At 38.0% G+C, this 23,689-nt stretch overlaps 1 long non-coding RNA gene across 1 annotated transcript in view; it reads right to left on the minus strand.

Moving 5' to 3' along the window:
- Positions 1-22,964, minus strand: part of LOC129033464 (uncharacterized) — a 30,729-nt gene extending 7,765 nt beyond the window's left edge. The window contains exon 1 of the long non-coding RNA XR_008501586.1: positions 22,542-22,964. This is a non-coding gene — a long non-coding RNA (uncharacterized LOC129033464). The remainder of the gene's footprint in view (positions 1-22,541) is intronic.
- Positions 22,965-23,689: the final 725 nt, after the last annotated feature.

A 23,689-nucleotide genomic window follows, 5' to 3' on the forward strand; every position in this document is an offset into this window, starting at 1 on the left:
GTGCCTCTAAAGTATTTAAATTGAAATTACTCTACCCACTGGTCCTCTCAGCCATAAGGGCACAGATCAAGGGGAAGGTCTTGGGACCAGCAACAGGACGTGGGGTGAGACTGGTAAAGTGTATAGTACAATCAAGTTTGGGGGGTAGGTAAGGTGTGCTGAAATTGAAACTATGCTTATTATTAGATCTTGTCTTGGATTGAAGATGCTTTATGCATCTCCTTCAGCTTTTTGACAGCAAACTGCTGTTAGAAATATATAAAAGAAAAGTATTTAAGAGACCAAAAAGACAGAAGCTAACACTGAAGTCTTAATGTCTATGCATGGACACACCTGTGTACATGTCTTCACTCACTGGCTTGACTCATTCGGGTTCTTTCTATGAAGCAAACTCTCTTAGTTTGGATTTTCCTTCAGAAGATATTGAGACATGGATTCAAGTCCAAATAATTTATTAGGGCGATGATTCCAGGAAAGTACAGAAGGGAAACGGGGAAAGAGACAAAAGTTAGAGAGCCAATAGAGGGTTACGGAACAAGTTCCTGCTGGGTCAGTTGGAGCTTAATTCCACTGGGGAAGTCTGGGAGCCAATGTGGGACATATCCTCAGAGTTATCCACCAACCTTTGTTGAAGGATGCTCAGAGGGGCATTAATTTCCAAGCACCTGACACTCAAGGGGAATGATCTCAACTAAAGAAAGAAAGTACTCACGCAAATAGTTGCAGCTGCTGGAATTTGGATGTCAGATAGTGGGTCTAGAAATGTGCTGAGGGAATATGTGTACAAACAGCAACTGATAAACTGTTTAAGAGAAAAGACTCTAGGATTGAAATATTATTGGTCACCCTAATTCTTTAACTGATAATCTAATAAATATGAGAAGAGTAACCATTATTCATAAGGCACTGAGTTTTATTTATTTTAAATTGTTTTATTTTATTTTATTTTATTTATTTTTTCAGACGGAGTTTCACTCTGTTGCTAGGCTGGAGTGCAGTGGCACGATCTTGGCTCACTGCAACCTCCACCTCCCAAGGTTCAAGCAATTCTCCTGCCTCAACCTCCTGAGTAGCTGGGACAACAGGCACCAGCCACCACGCCCAGTTAATTTTTTCTATTTTTAGTAGAGGCAGGGTTCCACCGTATTAGCCAGGATGGTCTCGATCTCCTGATCTCATGATCCACCCGCCTCAGCCTCCCAAAGTGTTGGGATTACAAGCATGAGCCACCGGGCTGGGCCTATTTTATTTTTTTAAGTTCTGGGGACATGTGCAGGATGTGCAGGTTTGTTAAATAGGTAATCATGTGCCATGGTGGTTTGCTGCACCTATCAACCCATCACCTAGGTATTAAGCCCAGCATGCATTAGCTCTTTTCCCTAGTGCTCTCACCCACCCGGCCCTCCCCTGACAGGCCCCAGTGAGTGTTGTTCCCCTCCCTGTGTCCATGTGTTCTCATTGTTCAACTCCCACTTAAAAGTGAGAATATATGTCCTTTGGTTTTCTCTTCCTGCATTAGTTTCCTGAGGATAATGACTTCCAGGTTCATCCATGTCCCTCCAAATGACATGATCTCGTTCCTTTTTATGGTTGCACAGTATTCCATGGTGTATATGTACCACATTTTCTTTATCCAGTCTATCATTGATGGGCATTTGGGTTGATTCCATGTCTTTGCTATTGTGAATAGTGCTGCAATGAACATATACATGCATGTTTCTTTATAATAGAATAATTTATATTCCTTTGGGTATATACCCCAGTAATGGGATTGCTGGGTCAAACGGTATTTTTCATTCTAAATCTTTGAGGAATCACCACACTGTCTTCCACAGTGGGTTGAACTAATTTACATTCCCAACAACAGTGTGAGTTTTATAATGAGACTAAGAAGAGTTGGCCCCAGTACTCACTGAGATACTGCATATTGGGAAGGCAGATACATAAATGATCTCAGAAATAAATAATTGCAACTGGTGGGTGCTAAATAGAGTAAGACACTAAGAGGATGTATTGTAATATGGCCTCTAGGCTTAGAGAATCAAGGAAAGTAGTCATAAAAAGTAATTTGTGGAGAGAGATAGAATAATTAGGAGTTCATTAAGTAATGGGAGAAGAGGGTAATGAGTGGATGGCAAAGAGCAATTTCTATCTATACCCAGCCAATGGAAAAGAACAAGGCATTAATTTTGACAAATGGTAAAAATATAACACAGTTTTGTTTGGTTTGTTCATTCACCTTTTAACAGGGATGAAGAATTCCTCTTATCTAATTCCAGTGGTCACCTAAAAATCTTATATCTGCATATAATTATCCACCTGTCAACTTCAGCAGACCAGCAGAAAGCAAACATAGGCACTGTCTTTCCCACCATCTGCCTATCTTGCCAACAACATGCATCTTTGAAGCATCACTTCCTCTACTTGCCTGGGACAATCCTTCCAATTTCTGCTCCTCTAGCATTCCCTCAATCTACTGGTATCACTGACATCCTATCTTCCACCAGTAGAGTCTTCATCATTATTTCCCTGGCAATCTTTGATCAGGCTCACTTATTTGACCTATGATATCTTTGTTTAAAAGTTGAGACCCCTGGCAGTTTCCCAAACATCTGCTCCTTCTGCTTTTTCCCTTAAACCATACAGGGTCTTTCTAAAAATGGAGACAGAAATGTGCTGTACTCTTTGCAAATGATAACCTTTAACCTCAAACCACTCCTCAGAAAACTCTCTTAATATAACCTGAAAGATAAAAGGCATAAACATTCAATTTCCTACTAAATGTAAGATCATTTGAGGCACTACCACCACATTGCCCTAATAATCTCTGTATTAGGGACTGTTGTTAATTGGGTCCTCTATATATTTCAGTTGATAAAACAGATATAAATTACTTATATTTAGGGATATGTGCCTCCCATCTTTCATTCAGCAGCAAATTTCCCCAGGCATCTGGGAGTAAACCTAGTAATTTAAATTTCATTTAATTGTTTTGAGTGAAAAATAGTTGTTACTATAAATGTTTGATAAATCTACCAGAAGTACTTTTAGTATTTGGATGAGTATTATATCTGATTTATTAAAATATTACTGATATACATATACAATGGAATGCTAGTCAGCCATAAAAATAATGAAATTCTATGGTAACATGAATGAGTCTAGAGGACATCTTGTTAAGTGAAATAAGCCAAGTGCAGAAAGACCAACACCACATAATGCCACTCACTTGTGGAAGCTAAGCAAGTTGATCTCATAGAACTACAGAATAGTGGTGACCAGAGACTGGGGAGGCTATGGGAGAGAGAGGGATGAAAAAAGATACGTCAACGGGTACAACATTACAATTGGATAGCAGGAATAAGTTCTGGTGTTCTATTGTACAGTAGGGTGACTATAGCAAATAATATTATAGTGTATATTTCAAAATAACTAGAAGAGAGGATTCTGAATCTTCTTGCCACAAATAAATGACAAATATTTGAGGTAATGGATTTGCTAAATATCCTGATTTGATAATTACACAATGTATACATGTATCAAAACATCACACTGTTCCCCACAAATATGTACAATTATCCTGTGTCAATTAAAATTAAAAATTTAAATAAAATGATGACAAATGTAAATGACAAATGTTACTGAGAACTCTGATTCTTGAGCAGTCATTATATCAATTTTTAATGTCCTATTTTAATGACTATAGTTCATATATCATACAATTATTATTTTTGTTAGATTTTAGTCTATTAATAACAATATATTATCAATAATACAACTTCTCTTTTATATATCATCTTTGAGTTTTAATACCAGAGAGGTAAAAACTACTCAGCAGCATTCTAACAATTTTTAACTATTATTTTGTTAGTTTTGCTTGTGTTTTTAAGGTATACTAGTAAAATGGACTCTCAACAATGCTGTATATTTTAACTTAAAATTTGCCATAAGTGATCAATATAAAGCAGAAAATCAGTGAATATGAAAATGTCTAGGGCATAAATGGGCATTTTTCCTTAGTCTTCATAAGATTCAGGAATCATGGCAGAAAAAATAAGTGGAATATATAACACTAAAATTTGGGGACCACTCTTCTATATAAAATGGCTGCCTACCCAACACCTGGATAAATCTTACCTGAAAAGCAGTTAGCAAAGGCATGCAGATAATTGATTCAGTCCCCTAAATTACAAGAAGTGGAGACCCACCTTGCCATTGCTTATAACTTTGAATGATCTAAGTTGTCAAAGCACTCAGCCCCTTATCTGACAAGGGACTAACATCCAGAATATACAAGGAACTCAAACAACTCAACAAATAAATAGATACATAAATAAATAAGCCCATTAAGAAGTGGGCTAAGGACATGAATAGACATTTCTCAAAAGGAGACATACAAATGGCCAACAGGTGTATGAAAAGTGCTCAACGTCACTGAATATCAGGGAAATGTATGTCAAAATCACAGTGAGATATCATTTTACCCCATTTAGAATGGCTACTATTAAAAAGACAAAAAGCAACAGATGTTGGTGAAGACAGGGAGAAAAGGGAACTCTTATACACTGTTGGTGGGAATGTCAATTAGTACAACCACTATGGAAAGCAGCATGAAAGTTTCTCAAAAACCTAAAAATAGAACTACCATATGATCCAGCAATCCCACTATTGGGTATTTACCCAAAGGGAAATAAATCTGCATATCAAAGGAATACCTGCACTTGCATGTTTATCACTGCACTATTCACAATAGCAAAGATATGGAATCAACCTAGGTGTCTATAAACAGATGAACGGATAAAGAAAATGTGGTATATATGCACAATGGAATACTATTTGGCCATAAAAATAATGAAGTCATATTATTTGCAGCAACATAGATGGAACTGAAGGTTGTTAAGTGAAATGAGCCAAGCACAGAAAGACAGACACCATATGTTCTCACTCATATGTGGGAGCTAAAAAAATTGATTTCATAGATATGTAGACATATTAGAGGCTAAGAAGGGTGTGTGGTGGTAGGGTGGGGGATAAAGAGATGTTGGTTGGCGAGTACAAGCATACAGGTATACAGAACAAATTAGCCCCAGTATTCGATAGCAAACTAGGGTGACTATAGTTGGCAACAGCCTATAGTATGTTTCCAAGTAGCTAGAAGAGAGGACTTGAAATGATACCTACACATACTAATGATAAATACTCAAGGTGATGGATACCCCAAATATTCTGACTTGATCCTTACACATTCTATGCATGTAGCAAATATTCGCATGTACCCTATAAATACGTAAAATATTTAATATCAATAAAAACACACTCTGCCTGCATTTGAATTCACCATCTCATTCAGGGCAGCTGTGAGCTCATCTGGACATGCTATCTTTTCGCCTCAGTTTCACTCTCCAGTCCCCTCTACCCTGCTCTGCATCCCAAGAGGCTGACCTGTATAGATTACATCAACTAATTCCCTTGTCTCCTGGCTTCAAGTTGAGTTTGACCAATAGGAGGCACCACTGGGAGACTGGAGGGCACAAGAGGAGATTGGAGTCCCTTGACTTGTGGGTCACCACAGGTTTGTTGCATCCTTTTGTGAAAAGCCACAGTTTCTCTCATGTAGACTTCTTAGACAGCTACAGTTGCTCTCTCTGGATCCCACTAACCATTTCCTCCATTTGTCTCTTTAGATCAAGGGGTGGCAATGTCTCTCTGGTGTTGCTAGCCCTTGTATACTCTACCCCTTATTGGTTGCCTTTAAACTTGCCCGTGTCTCAGTAAAGAGTCCTTTTATTAAATGATTCTTAATTACCATGCTTGAGTATGCTATTTCTTTCTTGCCCAGACCCTGATTGAAACATTGCTGTTTCTGTCACTCAAAGATTGAGGTCTCAGCCTTAGGTCCAATCCTGCAAGGAAGGGAAGGAAGTCTAATTGGGCAAGGAAGTCTAATGTATTCACTGCCATAGTCCATTACACAATGCTGCCTCCCATCCTGGGCATCACAGTACAAATTATTTACTTTTCATGTTATTATTGTAGGGATATATACTTCTCGAAGTGCTGATTGAAGCCATGACTGGCTACAGATTATGACTGTGAACAGGTCACCATAAGCCTCCTGAGGTTCATTTATGAGCCTGTATTTTAAGATTGCAAATTTCTCTCATGTTTTTAGGACCCAAGAAGCATCCCACTCACCAACACCCATTTTCTCTGCATTTGTATTTTAGACCTTGTCAGCCCTATACTAAAAGAAAAGACATGTTTGTCAAGGTAACACTGAGATCCAAAAATGAAGACATTTTAGGCAGCAAATTAATATTCACTGCCCATACTCAGTTAAATTTCTTACAATTACTTAACACTACATATGGTACTTAAGAATAAGCATTGATAAGAGAAGTTCCCTAATCCTTTCCACACAGGCCAGAAGAGAAAGATATTAAACACTTCAGTGAGTCAATGAAGATAAATATTAATACAGGCATACCTCACTTTATTGCACTTTGCTTTATTGTGCCTTGCAGTTACTGCACTTTTCACAAATTGAAGGTTTGTGGCCATGCTGCATTGAGTAAGTCTATAGCACCACTTTTCCAATAGTATGTGCTCACTTCCTGTCTCCACGTCACTTGTTGGTAATTCTAGCAATATTTCAAGCATTTGTATATTATTATTATATCTATGGTGGTGATCTGTCATCAGTGATCTTTGATGTTACTGTTGTGATTGTTTTGAGGCACCATGAACCATGCCTATATAAGACAGGGGACTTAATTGAAAATTTGTTTGTGTTCTGACTGCTCCACTGACTGGCTATTCTCTCATCTCTCTCCCTCTACTCAAGCCTTCCTATTTTCTAAAACACAACAATATTGAAATTTGGCCAATTAATAACCCTACATTGTCCTCTAAGTGTTCAAGTAATAGGAAGGGTCATTCATCTCTCATGTTATATCAAAAGCTAGAAAAAATTAAACTTGGTAGGGAAAGATTGTCAAAATTGAGATAACTAGACCTCATGGCCAAATAGTTAGACAACTTGTGAATGCAAATAAAATACTCTTGAAGGAAATTAAAATCACTGCTTTAGTGAACACATGAATCATAAGGAAGCAAAAACATCCTTATTGCTAATCTGGAGAAAGTTTTAGTGGTCTTGACAGAAGATTAAACCAACCACAACATTCCCTTCAGCCAAGGCCTAATCCTGAGCAAAGCTCTAATCCTCTTCAATTATGTTAAGGCTGAGAGAGGTAAAGAAACTGCAGAAGAAAAGTTAAAGCTGGCAGAGGTTGGTTCATGAGGTTTAAGGAAAGAAGCTGCCTCCATAACATAAAAGTGCAGGGTGAAGCAGCAAGTGCTGATGGAGAAGCTGTAGCATGTTATCCAAAAGATATAGCTAAGATAATTGATGAAAGTGGCTACACTAAGCAACATATTTTCAATGTAGATGAAACAGCCTTCTAGTTAAAGAAGATGCCATTTAGGACTTTCATAGCTATAAAGGAAAATTCAATGCCTGGCTTCAAAACTTCAAAGGACAGGCTGACTCTCTTGTCAGGGCCTAATGCAGCTGGTTACTTCAAGTTGAATCCAGTGTTCATTTGAAATTCCTAAAATCCTAGAGCCCTTAAGAATTATGCCAAATTAACTCTGCCTGTGCTCTATAAATGGAACACTAAAGTCTTAATGATAGCACATCTGCTTATAGCGCGATTTACTGAATATTTTAAGTCCACTGTTGAGATCTACTACTAGAAAAAAGAGACTCCTTCAAAATATTACTGCTCATTGACAATGCACCTAGTCACTCAAGAGCTCTGATGGAAATGTACAAAAATATTAATGTTGTTTTTCTGCCTACTAACACAATATTTATTCTATAGTCCATGGATCAATGAGTAATTTCAACTTTCCAGTCTTATTATCAAGTAAATACGTTTCATAAGGTTATAACTGCCATAGATTGTGATTTCTCTGATCCATCCAAGCAAAGTAAATTTAAAACCTTTTGGAAAGGACTCACCATTCTAGATGCCATTAAGAACATTTGTGGCTGGGCGTGGTGGCTCACATCTGTAATCCCAGCACTTTGGGAGGCTGAGGTGGGCAGATTATGAGGTCAGGAGATCGAGACCATCCTGGCTAACATGGTGAAACCCCATCTCTACCAAAAAAAATTAAAACTAAAATTAAAACTAAAAAATTAAAACAAAAAAAAAAATTAGCCAGGTGTGGTGGCAGGCACCTATAGTCCCAGCTACTCAGGAGGCTGAGGCAGGAGAATGGTGTGAACCCAGGAGGTGGAGCATGCAGTGAGCCGAGATCGTGCCACTGCACTCCAGCCTGGATGACAGAGCAAGACTCCATCTCAAAAAAAAAAAAAAAAATTGTGATTCATTGAAGGAGGTGAAAATGTCAATATTAACAAGAATTTGGAAAGTTAATTACAACCATCATGGATGACTTGGAGGGATTCAAGACTTTGGTGGAAAATTAAGTGCAGATGAGGTAGAAATTGCAAGAGAGCTAGAATTAGAAATTGTATTAGTCCTTTCTCACACTGCTATAAAGAACTACTTGAGACTGGGTAATTCATGAAGAAAATATATTTAACTGACTTACAGTTCCACAGACTGTGCAGAATGCATGGCTGGGAGGCCTCAGGAGACTGATAATCATGGTGGAAGGCAAAGGGGAAGCAGGTACATCTTACATGGCAGAGCAGGAGAGACAGAGAGCATGGGAGGAAGTGCCACAGCCACACGCTTTTAAACCATCAGATCTCATGAGAACTCACTGCCACAAGAGGACAGCATAGGGGAAATCTGCCCACATGATCCAACCACTTCCTAGCAGGTTCCTCCGCCAACATTGAGAATTACAATTCAACATGAGATTTGGGTGGGGACACAGAGCCAACCATATCATTGCTCCTCTGACTCCTCAAAAATCTCATGTCCTTCTCACATTTCAAAACCAATCATACCTTCCCAACAGTCCCCCAAAGTCTCAACTTATTCCATTATTAGCTCAAAAGTCCAAGTCCAAAGTCGCATCTGAGACAAGGTAAGTCCCTTCTGCCTATTACCTGTAAAATCAGAAACAAGTTAGTTACGTCCAAGATGCAATGGGGGTACAGGCATTGGATAAATGCTTCCATTCTAAAATGGAACAATCAGCCAACAGAAAGGGGCTAAAGGCCCCATGCAAGTCCAAAACCCAGCTGGGTAGTCATTAAATCTTAAAGTACCAAAACAATCTCCTTTGACTCCATGTCTCATATCCAGGGAATTCTGATGCAAGGAGTGGGATTCCTAGGCCTTGGGCAGCTCTGCCCCTGTGACTCTGCAGGGTAGAGACCCCTTGGCTGCTTTCGTGGGCTAGCATTCAGTGCCTGTGGATTATTTATGAACATGGTGCGAGCTGTTTGTGAATCTACCATTCTCGGGCCTGAAGGATGGTGGCCCTCTTCTCACGGCTCCACTAGCCGGGGCCTTAGTGGGGACTATGTGTGTGGGCTCCAACCCCACCTTTCCCCTGCATACTACCACAGTAGAGGTTCTCCATGAGGCTCTGCCCCTGCGGCAGACTTTTGCCTGGACATTCAGGCAATTCTATTCATCCTCTGAAATCTAGGCAGAGCACTTCCCAAACCTCAAATCTTGCCTTCTGCACACCTGCAGGCCCAACACCATGTGGAAGCTACCAAGGCTTGGGGCTTGCACTCTCTGAAGTCATGGCCTGAGACATACCTTGGTCTCTTTTAGTCACAGCTGGAGCTAGTGCAGCTGGGATGCAAGGTGCCATGTCCTAAAGCTTCACAGAGCAGCTGAGCCCTGGGCCTGGCCCATGAAACCATTTTTCCCTCCTAGGCCTCTGGGCATGTGGTGGGAGGGGCTACTATGAAGGTCTCTGAAATGCTCTGTAAACAGTTTTCTCATTTTCTTGGCTATTAACATTAGGCTCCTCTTCACTTATGCAAATTTCTGCAGCAGGCTTGACTTTCTTCCCAGAAAATGGGTTTTTCTTTTCTACCACATGGCTGAGCTGCAAATTTTCCAAGCTTTTATGTTCTGTTTCTTTTTAAGATGTAAATTCTAGTTTCAGATAATCTGTTTGTTCACACATATAAGCATATACTTTCAGAAACAGCTAGGTCACATGCTGCTTAGCAATTTCTTCTATCAGATACCCTAAATCATCTCTCTCAAGTTCCAAGTTCCATAGATCTGTAGGGCAGGTTCACAGTGCCACCAATCTCTTTGCTAAAGTGTAGCAAGAGTGACCTTTACTCCAGTTCCCAATAAGTTATTCATCCCCATCAGAGACCACCTCAGCCTGAACTTCATTGTCCATATCACTATCAGCATTTTGGTCAAAACCATTCAACAAGTCTCTAGGAAGTTCCAAACTTTCCCACATCTTTCTGTCTTTTGAGCTGTCCAAACTGTTCCAACCTCTTCCAGTTACCCAGTTTCAAAGTCACTTCCACATTTTCAGGTGTCTTTATAGCAATGCCCCACTTTCCTGGTACCAATTTTCTGTACTACTCTATTTTCGTACTGCTATGAAGAACTACCTGAGACTGGGTAATTCATGAAGAAAACAGATTTAATTCTCCACAGGCCGTACAGGAAGCATGGCTGGGAGGCCTTAGGAAACTAACAATCATGATGGAAAGCAAAGGGGAAGCAAGCACGTTTTACCATGATGGAGAAGGATAGAGAGAAAAAGTGTGGGAGAAAGGGCCACATATCTTTATACCATCACATTTCGTGAGACCTCACTATCATGAGAGAACAGCATGGGAGAAATCTGCCCCCACGATCCAGTCACCTCCCACCAGTTCCCTCCCTCAACACTGGGAATTACAATTCGACGTGAGATTTGGGTAGGAACAGAGAGGCAAACTATATCTGAAGTGGAGCCTGAAGATGTGGCTGAATTGCTGCAATCTCATGATAAAACTTGAACAGATGAAGAGTCACTTCTTATGGATGAGCAAATAAAGTGGTTTCTTGAGATGAAATCTACTCCTGGTGAAGATGTTGTGTACCTTGTTGAAATGACAGCAAAGGAGTTAGAATGCTACAAAAACTTAACAGATAAAGCAGCAGGAGGGTTTGAGAAGACCGACTCCAATTTTGAAAGAAGTTGTACTGTGAGTAAAAACCTATCAAACAGCACCACATGCTACAGAGAAGTCTTGCATGAAAGGAAGAGTCAATCGATATGACACATTTTATTATTGTCTTATTTTAAGGAATTGCAACAGCCAAGCCAAGCTTCAGCTACTACCATCCTCATCATTCAGCAGCCATCAATATTGAGGCAAGACTCTTCACCAGCAAAAAGATTACAACTCGCTGAAGGCTCAGATGTTTGTTAGCAATTTTTAGCTGCTAAGTGTTTTTTTAATTAAGAGACATACATTGTTTCTGTAGGTATAATGCTATGGTAAACATAATGGATTACAGGATAGTTTAAATATAGTTTTATATGCACTGGAAAGCAAAAAAATTCATGTGATTTGATTCATTTCAATATTCATTTTATTGTGGTGGTCTTGAACCAAACCCTCTATTTCTCTGAGGTGCATGCCTGTAGTTCCAAACATGGGTTCAAAACTTTAACCAATAGAAATTTGGAGCTGGGAATTTGGTTTGTCACAAAGTTATATAGAATTAAGTATTAGCATTATTATATAATTGCTGTTGTTATGCTTTGGACATCTACACGGTTCTTGGTGATGAATGAAATGTCTAGAAAGGTGTGATATCTGATTACAAAGAACTACCATTCTAAAAAGCCACAGACCAAATAAGAAGGGAAACAGAAGAAAAAAATATTATTTTCACTGTTCATTTTCTCATTTCCTTTTATCCTTTCTTATTATGAAGAACAGAGGTGGTGGGCAAAGAGCGGGTAACTGGCATGTGCACACACAAATCCAAAGTGTCAACAATTCTTCAGTGTCTACTGAGATCTGCATCCGTCTAAAATGGTATCTCCAAATATGATGAAAACAGATAATATATCCTGCTCAGAAATGCAACTGAACTGAGAAACAAAAATCTCAACAGAGACGTTCATTCGAGAAATTTTGCTATAGCAAAAATTACCAGTAGTCAGAATAATTCCTCTAGGTCATTGTCTAAACAATGCCTAAAAGCTAGTGAGAGAAAAACAAAAACAGCACTATTGTTTTTCTCCTTCCAATCTTTGGGCTTCCTTCTTGAAAAAACTGAAGGATTCAGAATTGATTTTTAATTGCAAATTTAATAAAGGAGAAACTTTAAAAATATATCTAGTGAACTTAGGTAGTATAGAGTTGAATGCCTGGGGATTGTAGGCTCACATGAGGATGTGAGTTTTGGTTTTACTAAGAAATGCAGGCACAAATAAAAGAGAGAGAATAAAGCATCATAATATGGAGCAATTTATAGTGTTTGTGAAACATACACTTATCTATAAACTATAATGTCAAATTACATACCATTAAAGAAGAATGGCTAAACATGATGGAAGGTAGAGGGATAACATTTGTTCTTTTTCTAATTTTTAAAAATAAGCCATGAAGAAGAAATATTATATCCCAGGAACAGTTAGTGTAGCTGAACAGGCATTGAATTTTGTTCCTAGGTTTATCAAGAATTAGTTGGAAGGACTTTCCCTGAGGCCTTATTTTCTTCAACCTAGAATTTGGGGGAAGGGCGGTGAGGGGGTGGACCAGATGATCTTTAAGATCGCTTACTGTGCCAGAATCAAATGTATTCTAAATCTATCATAAGTTCCATTTTATACACATACGAACACACAAAAGAGATAAAAATGCCAGTTGTTATCTTTTTCCCAAGGCTTTGGTTTTGTTTCAGACCTTATTTTGGAAGGGGAAAAAATCACAGATGAATCACTGCAAATTATGATACCAGTCATGGATCTTATCAAAATTGACGACTCATCCATTTTCAGCAGTTTTGCTAGCCATAGGAAAAATGCAGTTTTTTTCTCTTCCTCCTCCAAAGGCCAAAGGAACATGATTGCATCTTTTCTCTAATCTGTAAAAAAATGGCTATGATCATTTTTTAAATTGTTTTGTACACTTTAATGTTTAATTCATAGAAAGCAAATTGTTTAAGTTCATTTTGAAGCCAGTCTTTTCAAAAGACTAATGTTAATGTTTTGATTTTCTGGCTTGTAGTCATAATATTTAATATAATGATTATTAATATCTATTCTAATTTGTTATCATTATTCATTTAAAGTTGTTTGATTTTAGTTTATAAGTCCTAATATTATGTAATAGTAAGAGAATTTAATTTGAGTCAAGGGCATATATATTTGTGTATATCTTTTCTACTTACACAGTTGTGACTTTTAGGTTTTTTTATTTACTCATTTATTCTTAATTTCCTCACTGGTAAAATGAAGAAACTGATAAAAACATGTCAAATTTACTATCTAAGGATATTGAAAAATCAAGTAAAAAAATTATATGAAACCATTTAAAAATTGCTGAGCATGATGCAACTAATATTTATCCTAATTATTATTCTCCTACTTATTTTTGTACTCTACACAGTAATGGAATTCTGCACATATTTCAAGTTGGGATTCACAATTAATTTTATAATTTCTATGTACTTTTGAATTTATGGTTGTCCAGTTCTGCATACATAAATTCTTAAAAATTCAAAACATGTCTGGCTAATCCAGAACCACTATTAACATAAAATGTGAAGAAGTATTCCAACTGGCTCAGACAGCATGCTGATAGCTCCAGTGTATTCAGCACAACTAAATGTTCACGACTGGTGGTTTGTTCAAATATACAATATGGAAATATCCTCATAGACTAAAATCTTACCCAGCCAGAAGTACTACAGCTGTGGTGGCAAAATTTAAAGACAGGGCAAATTTTCAAATGTAACCTTTCACTCAATTCTGTCTAAAATGTAAATTATTTCCATTCAGCAAAGTGACTATTTTTGCAGTTTTCCTGGGCTTCCACAATGGAAGGAGTTTTGGATTATTGAGGTCACTATCAGGAAAATAAACTAAGAGTTGTGATTGCCATACACAGACCTATGGAGATCCTGAGAGTTCATAAAGATGGAAGATACTATAAAGTGTCCATTCTATGTGCAGAAACATGGTGAGAAGGTTTATTTTGGATTTCTCAAAGAAAATCATTATAGCAACCTGGAAATTTAGTGTGGTTCCTTGAATTTAAACAGTCTGGGGAATTATTGGTTTTGAATTACTGGCAATAGTGAAGAGGGCTAAATACAGTTTCAGAATGAAAATTAGTATTATGTTGTCAGGAAGTGAATGAGCAAAAAGGTGCAAAGGCAAAAAAAAAAAAAAAGAGAGAGAGAGAGAGAAAGAGAGAAGATCACTGGGGCTGATACCAAAAAGTGCAACATAAATTCAGAGATGACAGAGCAGGTGAAGATTTTCAGTGTGGCCACGACAATGTCATCTACAGCTGAGAATCAGAGAAAGAAAGAGAGAGACAAAGCAAGGAAGCCACAGTGCAAATGTGAAGCAAGTTCACTTTACTACGTTACCGCTTGAGGTCTAAATGAGATCTGATATTTTCTCTCCTGTCCCCTTTAATGCCGTCATTAGAAATAGTTGAAAGCGTTAGAACCTACAAAATTTCTGGAGAAAACATAGCTGCAGTTCAGTTTTTTAATAAAAAGAATTAACTCCAAACTGCCTTGCCTGCAACATTGAAGCTTGGCTTTCAAACAACAAATTGCAACATAACTTCTTTGATTTTGTTTTTTATTAAGCTTATGTCCACCCTCCAGCCAGGGCTCACATTTTTCCCTCTGGCCCAATAGAAGCTTCAGGGAGAAGGCTTTACATTTTTCATTTCTTGAAGTATTTCTCATTCCTTGCAATTCAGATATCCTGTCCCACAATTTTATTTTACAAGTTCATAAATTGGAAATGTCCCATGATAGAGTGTTGGAATCAAAATCCTGAACTCAAAATGCTGTGCCATTAATAGAGTGGCATTATACAGGTCATTTAATTGTTTAAGTTCTTTGAACTTTAGATTTGTATCTGCAAATAGGAATAAGTTCATAATTTGAAGAGATATTTTGGGGATTAACTGAGATATAATAATTAAATTTAAGAAAAGATACTAGACTAAATGTTGGCTAGCTTCACCTCTGCCTACTCCTTCTTAAACAATCCTTGGAGAGAACTAAGTCAAAAAGTGAGTAAAAGAAAATCTTTCTGAATAAAAGCAAGGACTTTAGAGATACATAAACCTGTTAAGAATCCCAGTTCCACACTTACTAGCACTGTGAACTTTCTTGATTCTTAATCTCTCTGAATCTAAATCTCCTCTTTTGTAAAAGGAGGATAGTACTTCATGTCCACTAGGATTTCTTTAAGTTGAAATCATTTGTTCGATGTATTTGTTTTATTCATGCAACGAAATATTTTTGGATAGTCCCAGGCACCATTCTAGGCACATGGGAATACATTAGTGAACAAAACAAATAGAAATCTCTGCCTCATGGAGGAGTTGTGGTGGGAGAAGACAAATGATAGATAATAAATAAAATAAATAATTTGAATGGCACACTAAATGGTTATAAATGCTGTAGCAAAAAAGAAAAAGAAAGGGGTTTGAAAGTTTGGCAGGAAGTTTTTTGAGTTGAAAGGAAAGAAGACCATGCTTCAGTGTGAAATGTGATTATCAGGGTGGGGCTCACTGAGACATGAGATTAGTGCAAAATCCTGAGGAGGGTCAGTAAGTCAGTCAAGTGGGAATAGGAGGGGAAGCATCAAGATCAGATAAGTAAAAACTCTAACAGCAAGGAGGCCAGTGTGGCTGGAAATAAATGAGTATTGAAGAAACTAGTAGGGAAAAGATGAGAAGGGCAATAGGAACCAGATAACATAGGGCCTTAAAGGCCATTGTGAGGACTTCGATTCTGAAGGAAACAGAGACCCTTTTGTAGGGTTTTAAGCAAGGCAGTGTTGTAATCCAATTGATGCTTTTGGAAAATCCTTTGACTGCTGTATTGAAATTTTTTCAACTGGGAGGACACAGGATAGTAGTGGAACAACCGGTTTAGAGGCAGAATATAGAAGAGGAGTAAAGCAAGCAAAAAATGGTAGAATGATGAGAAGCTGTAAAAATGTAGATCTAAGTTAAAAGTAAAGCTCATAAGATTTCCTGATGTATTGAATATTACATGTAAAAGACAGGGGAGTGAATGAAGACCTCTAGATTTTGTGGCTGGGCAACTGGAAGAATGGAATTGCCATTAGCTTGAATGAAGAAGACTATGGGTTAAGCAAGTTTCAGGGCAGATAGATTAGGAACTAAGTTAGGCATAACCAGTTTCAGAGGTCTATTAAACACTCAAGAAAAGATGTCCAAGGTCCAATTGGATCTATGAGACTAGGGCTCAAAAAAGAGATCTGAATTGGGTATTTCAACTCTGGAGTCATCAGCATTCAGAAATATCTAAAGCCATGGGACTGGATAAAATCAACAGGCAAGTGAGTAGAGCTAGAGAGAGAAGAGGACCACAGATCAGGAGAACAGATAAGTAACCAGTGAAGCAGGAAAGAATTCAAGGGAACACCCCTGGAAGCCAAATCAAGAAAGCATATCTGTAAGAAAGGAGGGAGCAGTGACTACAAATGCTGCCAGTAGGTTGTATAGGAAGAAAAGGACTGAGAACTGATTTGGATACATAAAGATCATTGTTAATTTGATAACAGCAGTTTTGGTGGAATGGTGATGGGGGCGGAGGATGCCTAATTATGCCAAGTTTAAAAGGCAATAATAAGATAAATTTTTGAGAAAAGAATAGATGCCTTTATCAAGAAGTTTTGCTGAAAATGAAAAAAAAAATGAAGTGATAAATGCTGTGAAAAGTAGAGTCAAATGAAGGCTTTTTGAGGTGGACGAAATTAAAGCAGATTCAGTGTTGACATTATATATGTCAAGCCCCTGTAAAAAGGCTTGCCCCATGGCAGCTAGTATTATCTATATTCCCTATGTACCAGTTCTTTTTTTTTTTTTTTTTTTAGAGTTTCTCTCTGTCACCCAGGCTGGAGTGCAGTGGCACTTATCTCAGCTCACTGCAAGCTCTGCCTCCCGGGCTCACACCATTCTCCTGCCTCAGCCTCCTGATTAGCTGGGACTACAGGCACCCGCCACCACACCTGGCTAATTTTTTTTTTTTAATATTTTTTAGTAGAGATGGGGTTTCACCGTGTTAGCCAGGATGGTCTTGATCTCCTGACCTCGTAATCTGCCCGCCTCGGCCTCCCAAAGTGCTGGGATTACAGGCGTGAGCCACCGCACCCGGCCTGTACCAGTTCTTAAATTGAATAACCCTGGCTATCAAAAAATATTTATGTATTGATACTTTCCAACATACAAGTACCTATGAATATAAGTGACAAGATTGGCCTATGCTTGAAAGAAGTGGGAAAACTCAACTGGAAAGAAAAGTCTTTCCCTGATTTGGAAATCTCTACACTACATTCAAGACAATCACACGATTTCAAGGAAAAATACTAAGAAGAGTTACCATGTTTTTTTGTAACCTTTTTGGAGCCATCACTTTTGCATCAAGAGACACATGATCTTCCTGAAACACCTCATTCTGTTATTTATAAAACAAAACACATTTTCTCAGAGATATAATGTCATAGTGATGCTTATATCCTTAGCTTAAGACTTCTAGCACTCTTCAAATCTGTTCAGTTCACAGTACAGTTGGAATACTATGGAAAGAAGAAGAAGGGAAAGACTAGAAGAAAGGTTAGATCAAGAGGAAAAATAATGTGATTAAGTAAGGAGAAGAGTTCCATACAGGTGACAGTAGATGATTCAGCTAAATGGGAAAGATCAAGTAATTTCCATTACAATTATTGAAGTTTATATAGGATTTGGTGGTGTTTGTTTTGTCCAATCTCAGTTTTCTGATAGTTGCACCTCGATTTTTCCCTTGAAAACTATCTTTCCATTATCACCAACAGATTTGGTGAAATGTAGATCTAGTTGCCGTGCCCTCTCCTTGACAAGCTGTAAGCAAAAACCCAAGCTGAAATAATGAACTCTTCATCTTGAAGGAAGTGGCAACAGGAAAGAAGAGTTGTCATTGTCTCTTTTCCATGAGAATTCCCTTAAGAGATAGTCTATTGGGTCCAACTTCCCAAATGCAGGGCTCATCTTGAGTCAATATGCTCTGCTATGACTGTACTCATTGTTCACATAGGTATCCATTCCATTTGGTCAGTATCTGCACCGTACCTGTTGTTAAGTATTTCGTGTATGACATCTACATTGCCCTGGCCTCTGTCCATTTCAAGGCTCAGTTCTTCAGCTCTTCCTTTATATCTGTGAGTTATCACACATCTTAAAAATGAATTTCCTTCCACTCCTTTTTTCCTTTTGAAGTCAGGTACAGCTACTTGCAACCAAAGAATGCTAGAAATAGAGTGGACTAGTCTGGAAACCTGACTGTTACTGAAGACTTTCAAAATGACCTATTTTTAACACACCCTTTCCTAGGCTGAGACCTGTCCTTGCGTGCAACTTTACTCCTTTCACTACTTTTACACACTGACTTGATAAGATCTCTCACTATTTGATAACAACTGGAATTTCTGCTTCTCCTACTCACCAAATCCTCAATGGCACAAGAACAGATTAATGCTTAAAACTCTGTTCACTTATTTTCACTTGGAATCAAGTAATTATAAAATAAATAAAACTGAAACAGCTAATGTGAACATAGAAGAATTCTTGAAATCATTTGTGTATTCTAGACCACCATTTTGGGAAAAAACAAGATCCTATGTCTATTAAAAATTCTTTTAAATATATAAAATGAAAATTAGTTATCTAATTTCATTAGATGTCACTCTCAAAAGCCTTTTGCTCCTGGCTATGAAACCTTCATTTGAAAGCCTTTTCCTTTGAATTCTCTGGCACAGTTTTATGGGATGCTCAATGTAAACAGATGCCTCATATAAATTTCATTTTTATAGGTAGCTAATATACTAATATCCTACAGGGATAATTTAAACTCCCAGGTGTCCAGGTTTTAACTAGGCTACAAAGAAAATTTAGCCAAGGACAACAGGACAAACCACCTAAGCTGGAAATGTCATGGCTCTTTCATGAGGCATAAGGATTTTAGCAAACTTTAAAATAATGTCACACAAAGAACAATCTGGATAGGGAAGAGACTCATTAACTGAGGTGAATCAAATTTAGAGATTTTGTTGGAGCCATTTAGAAGCATGAAATCCTTGTATATATTATTTATATACATAGTTCCACATTGGAACTTGGAGTAGTAAAATATCTCATAATGAGATGGCATCAAAACATCAACTCTCCCTACCAGGCTGACTATTCGGTGATGATAGAAAAGGATCTATGTTATTGGAGATTGTAAAATGCAAAAATATAAAGTAGCTCAATAATATTCATCACATATATACTTATGTGTCTGCATGGAGTAAAGTTCCTGTTGAGATGAAATTTAAACCTCTGCGGGCACAGCTACCAGTCAAGCTTTGTATTGAGAAGTTAGCTGGAAGCAGATCTTTGTCTTTTCCCTAAATACAAAAGTGGTCTTTGTTATTACTCAAATATAAGTTTGGGAGTCATTCTTTGCCCTGTTGTAACATCCTTTTGTAGCTTCCTCCTCAATATGACATGGAATACTGAGTTCAGAACTGGAAAGGAAGCTGGTACTCTGGCTTGAAGGGCAAGAAGCTTATTGGAGGACAGCAATCCCTTCCCTTTGAAGAGTAGATATTCTAAGAAGCTCTGGAAATTGTTAGCTTAGTAACAGCTGAGTTTTACAGAAAGAAAAGTAATGGAAATGGGATGCTGAACTAAGGGACAACATAATACCTGGGATTTGCTGGTCCGTGGGGTTTCATGCAGCATCTGTCCAGAGCCGCAGATTCCTTAGGCATAAAGGTGATGCCTTTGGGCAATGGTCCAGTATAAGAGTGTGAATGAACTAAAAGAGCTGTAATGCTAGTATGCAAGCATAACATAATCATGCTACCTGTGCAGCAGCTGGACGTCTGCACTGCAGTGGGGAGCCAGTGAGTGAGAAGTGTTCAACCAGCTGACCAAAAGGCTGCAACAGAATGAGCAGCTGCTTAAAAGTGGACTGGATAAGTCCAACAGTCCTCTCCAGTATCCTCAAAGGTGCACTTGGGAAGCAAGATGAATTCTTTCAGGAATGGAAATCCCTGGAGGTCTTAACAATTTGGGGATAGAGTTGGCCTGAACAAACAATTGCTGAATTTTCTCCTAATCTAATACGATGGTTAATTTTAGGTGTCAACTTGGCTAGACTATGCTGCCCAGTTGTTTAGTCAAACACCAGTGTAGATGTTGCTATAAAGTTATTTTGTAGTTGTGATTAACATGCATAATCAGTTGACTTTAAGTAAATGAGATTATCCTCAATAATATGTGTGTGGTCTCCTCCAATTAGTTGAAGGCCTTAGGGAAAAAAATGGGTTTGAAGAAGAAAAAATGTTGCCTCAAGACTGTAACACAGTACTCCTGCCTGAGTTTCCAGGATGCCAGCCTATGGATTTCAGACTTGCAAGTCCCCACTATTGCATGAGCTGATTCCTTAAAATAAATTCTTTCTCTCTCCCCCAACCCCTATAGACAGACATATAGATGATACATACATACATACATATATTTTTATATATGCATATATACATATATAAATATACATGCATTTATAATATGTGTATATTCATATGTGCATGCACACACACATATATATATCTGGAAAAGTGAGTGTTTGAATCACTATTTGGAAAAATGCAAAATATATGACCTTGGGTGCACCTCCAGGCTGGTAAGGCAGTCTATTTTGTTTACATACATATACACAGTTTATAAACATGGATTTATATTGTTCTATCACTATAATGCTCAAACCCTTACATGGAGTTAAAATGATTTATTTAGAGTTGCACATTTTGCCAATATAAGAATCACTCCTCTTTTGAAACATCCTTCATCTCTTCCTTTTAAAGTACATTTTCTGTAAATTATCTTTCTAACATTATACTCTACTCGAAATGAAACTACAAGAAAGGGGAATCCCAGGCAGGCTCTTTTTGTACCAGAAATTCAAATAACCCCAGAGCTTTGGCAGAATTCCTAAGTTCTCTTTAGGTTTCAGAGACAGATAGGCAGAGACTGAACAAATTCTGGGGAAGAAGAGACCTAGTGCAGAAACTGAGAACACTAAGATGAAAAGAGAAAAGACAGAGGGCCATTCACCTGAAGAAACGGAAAAGCCAAAGTCCAAACCTAAATAGAGCAGAGACCTTAACTCAAATTCATTCATTCATTTACTCATTCGTTCATAATGTATTAATCAGTTACTATAGACAAGACTACATGCTTGGTATTATGGAGTGGTTGGGGGAAGGATAGTACATGGGCTATGCCCTCGAGGGCTGTAAAGTCTGCATTCTGGTCCCAGTTTATACATGAAGAAACTGAGTATGAGAAAGTTGAAGAAATTTGGTCTTCCTAGAATGTATCCTTTAAAGTAAGACAAATGTAACAATAACTGTAATACAAGATAGAAGCTATGAGGTCTCATTGGTGCAGAAGGGAGGGAGTTGATGAGAGTCTATAGAGAAGCAATAATGAGGTGCACTAGGATCGCAAGTTGTAATGATGCCTTGCAAACAGAAGGTGGGTATCCAGAATTCAGAGCCAGGTTAAGATCTTTAGAGGCCCTAATCACCAAAGAGATTTATGGTGTTACCTATCTTCCTTCATCACCGCCACATGTAGTTCTAAACAAAATAGTACTTAATGATTTTTAAATTAAAGAATTCCAGCCATGTCCAGATTTTTTCTCCAAGGTGATCACTTTATTGCTTTTCTTTCAACAACACATTCTTGCAAAAAAAAATTTGGGGGGTGCTTCTATTTTGCTGTTCAACAAATTCATTCTTAGTCTGTCGATACCAGGATGCATAAAGTTTTATTGCTACACAGTCATGCCCATTAATTTATGTATTATCTATGGCTGCTTTCCACTATAATTGCAGAGTTGAGTAGTTGCAACAGAGACTGATGACCTGCAAAGCCTAAAGTGTTTACCATTTACCATCTGGACATGCACAGAAAAAGTCTGCCGACTCTTTTGATTCATACAGCAATTCAACACAGGTAGAAATGCAAAAAGGTATGCAAGCAGTATTCATTTACCTGGGAAAATAGGCTAGCAACCTTATAAGAAGTCTCACAGCATGGTAATTAGGTAGTTAGTTAGGGAGGTAGTTTACCTTTATGGACAGAACCTCCCAATTCAGTCTACTCCTGGGAGTAGATCATCCAAGGTTGGACTGAAAATTGATTAAACATCATGAAATTAATGTGTATGCAAAGTATATCACATTTATCAGACCATTGTGACCACATGACTATCCCATCCTCACTTAACCCCGATAAAGGCAATCAAAGTCAAACTCACATTCAGAAGATCGCTTGATCACCACAGATTCAGAGGGAAGGGCCGAACTGAATTGTAATGGAGCCACAATTCTAGAGCCCACAGGTTCCTCCACAGTGTGTGGATAGGCATTGCTAGGGTTTGCCTTTGTAATCTTCCTTTTACTACATTGTCATCCTCCCTTCCTGTGAACACAATCTTTCTTTGGAAATCTAAGTCTATTTAATAAGGCTGTATTCGAGTTTTGCAAGCCTCGTCTCCAGTCCATTCAATCCATTTAGGCCAAGATTTGCTCTCATCTATTGCTTTTCTTTCTTAATTTTCAAGGGCACCTCAATGTAGATGTGAAGTTCAACTCAGAGGAATTGATGGCTTTTTTTCTCTTCATTCACACAAGTTTAGAGGCGATTCAGTCATTCTCATTGTCATGCACCTCACTATGTGAGTAATAACTTCCTCAGCAACTCATTTGATGCCACGAGCATGTGTTCACCTATTCAAGAATGTAGACAAAGAGCTCATTTAAGACCCTAAAACCTTATCAAATCCTGATTTATACAGGTAACCACATCAATAAACACATCAAAATCCTGCTGGGTAAGTGACAGCCACTAAATAAAACTGAATGTGTCTTTCCTGACTCTGATTCCAAAGATACAGTTCTCTCTCTCTCTCCAACCCCTTTTGGACTGTAGCACCTCTGCACTGGTGGAAAAGTCCTGCTGACCACACTGTTCTACTCTGTAAGGCATATGACACCAGGGCTATTTGGAGTTTTTATTCATTTCATTGTCCATGTGGTCAATAACTTAGGATAACACTTAATTATCATTTATCAATTGCCTACTTTTAATTATGTTGACATGGACTGGTCTAGACTAGCAGTTGCTCATTGAAGAAATGTTTGAAAGGAAAAAACGTTAACCTTCTTTAACCCTTTGAAAGATGGAGAAAAAAGAGAAATGATATTTTTAAAGTCATTCTCTGTGTTAGATAATTTCCACATAAAGTATTTACTTCAAAGCTCAAATCACATACCCATTTCATAGACTAAATCTGAGGGTCAGATAAATTAAGTGACTCACCTAAGTTCTCATCGCTAGTAAGTGGTAAATCCAGGAATACAAACCAAAATTTTGCTTCAAGGTCTAACCTCATTCCATCGATGT

The sequence above is a fragment of the Pongo pygmaeus genome, chromosome 2 (assembly GCF_028885625.2).
Source record: "Pongo pygmaeus isolate AG05252 chromosome 2, NHGRI_mPonPyg2-v2.0_pri, whole genome shotgun sequence".
Classification (NCBI taxonomy): Eukaryota; Metazoa; Chordata; class Mammalia; order Primates; family Hominidae; genus Pongo; species Pongo pygmaeus.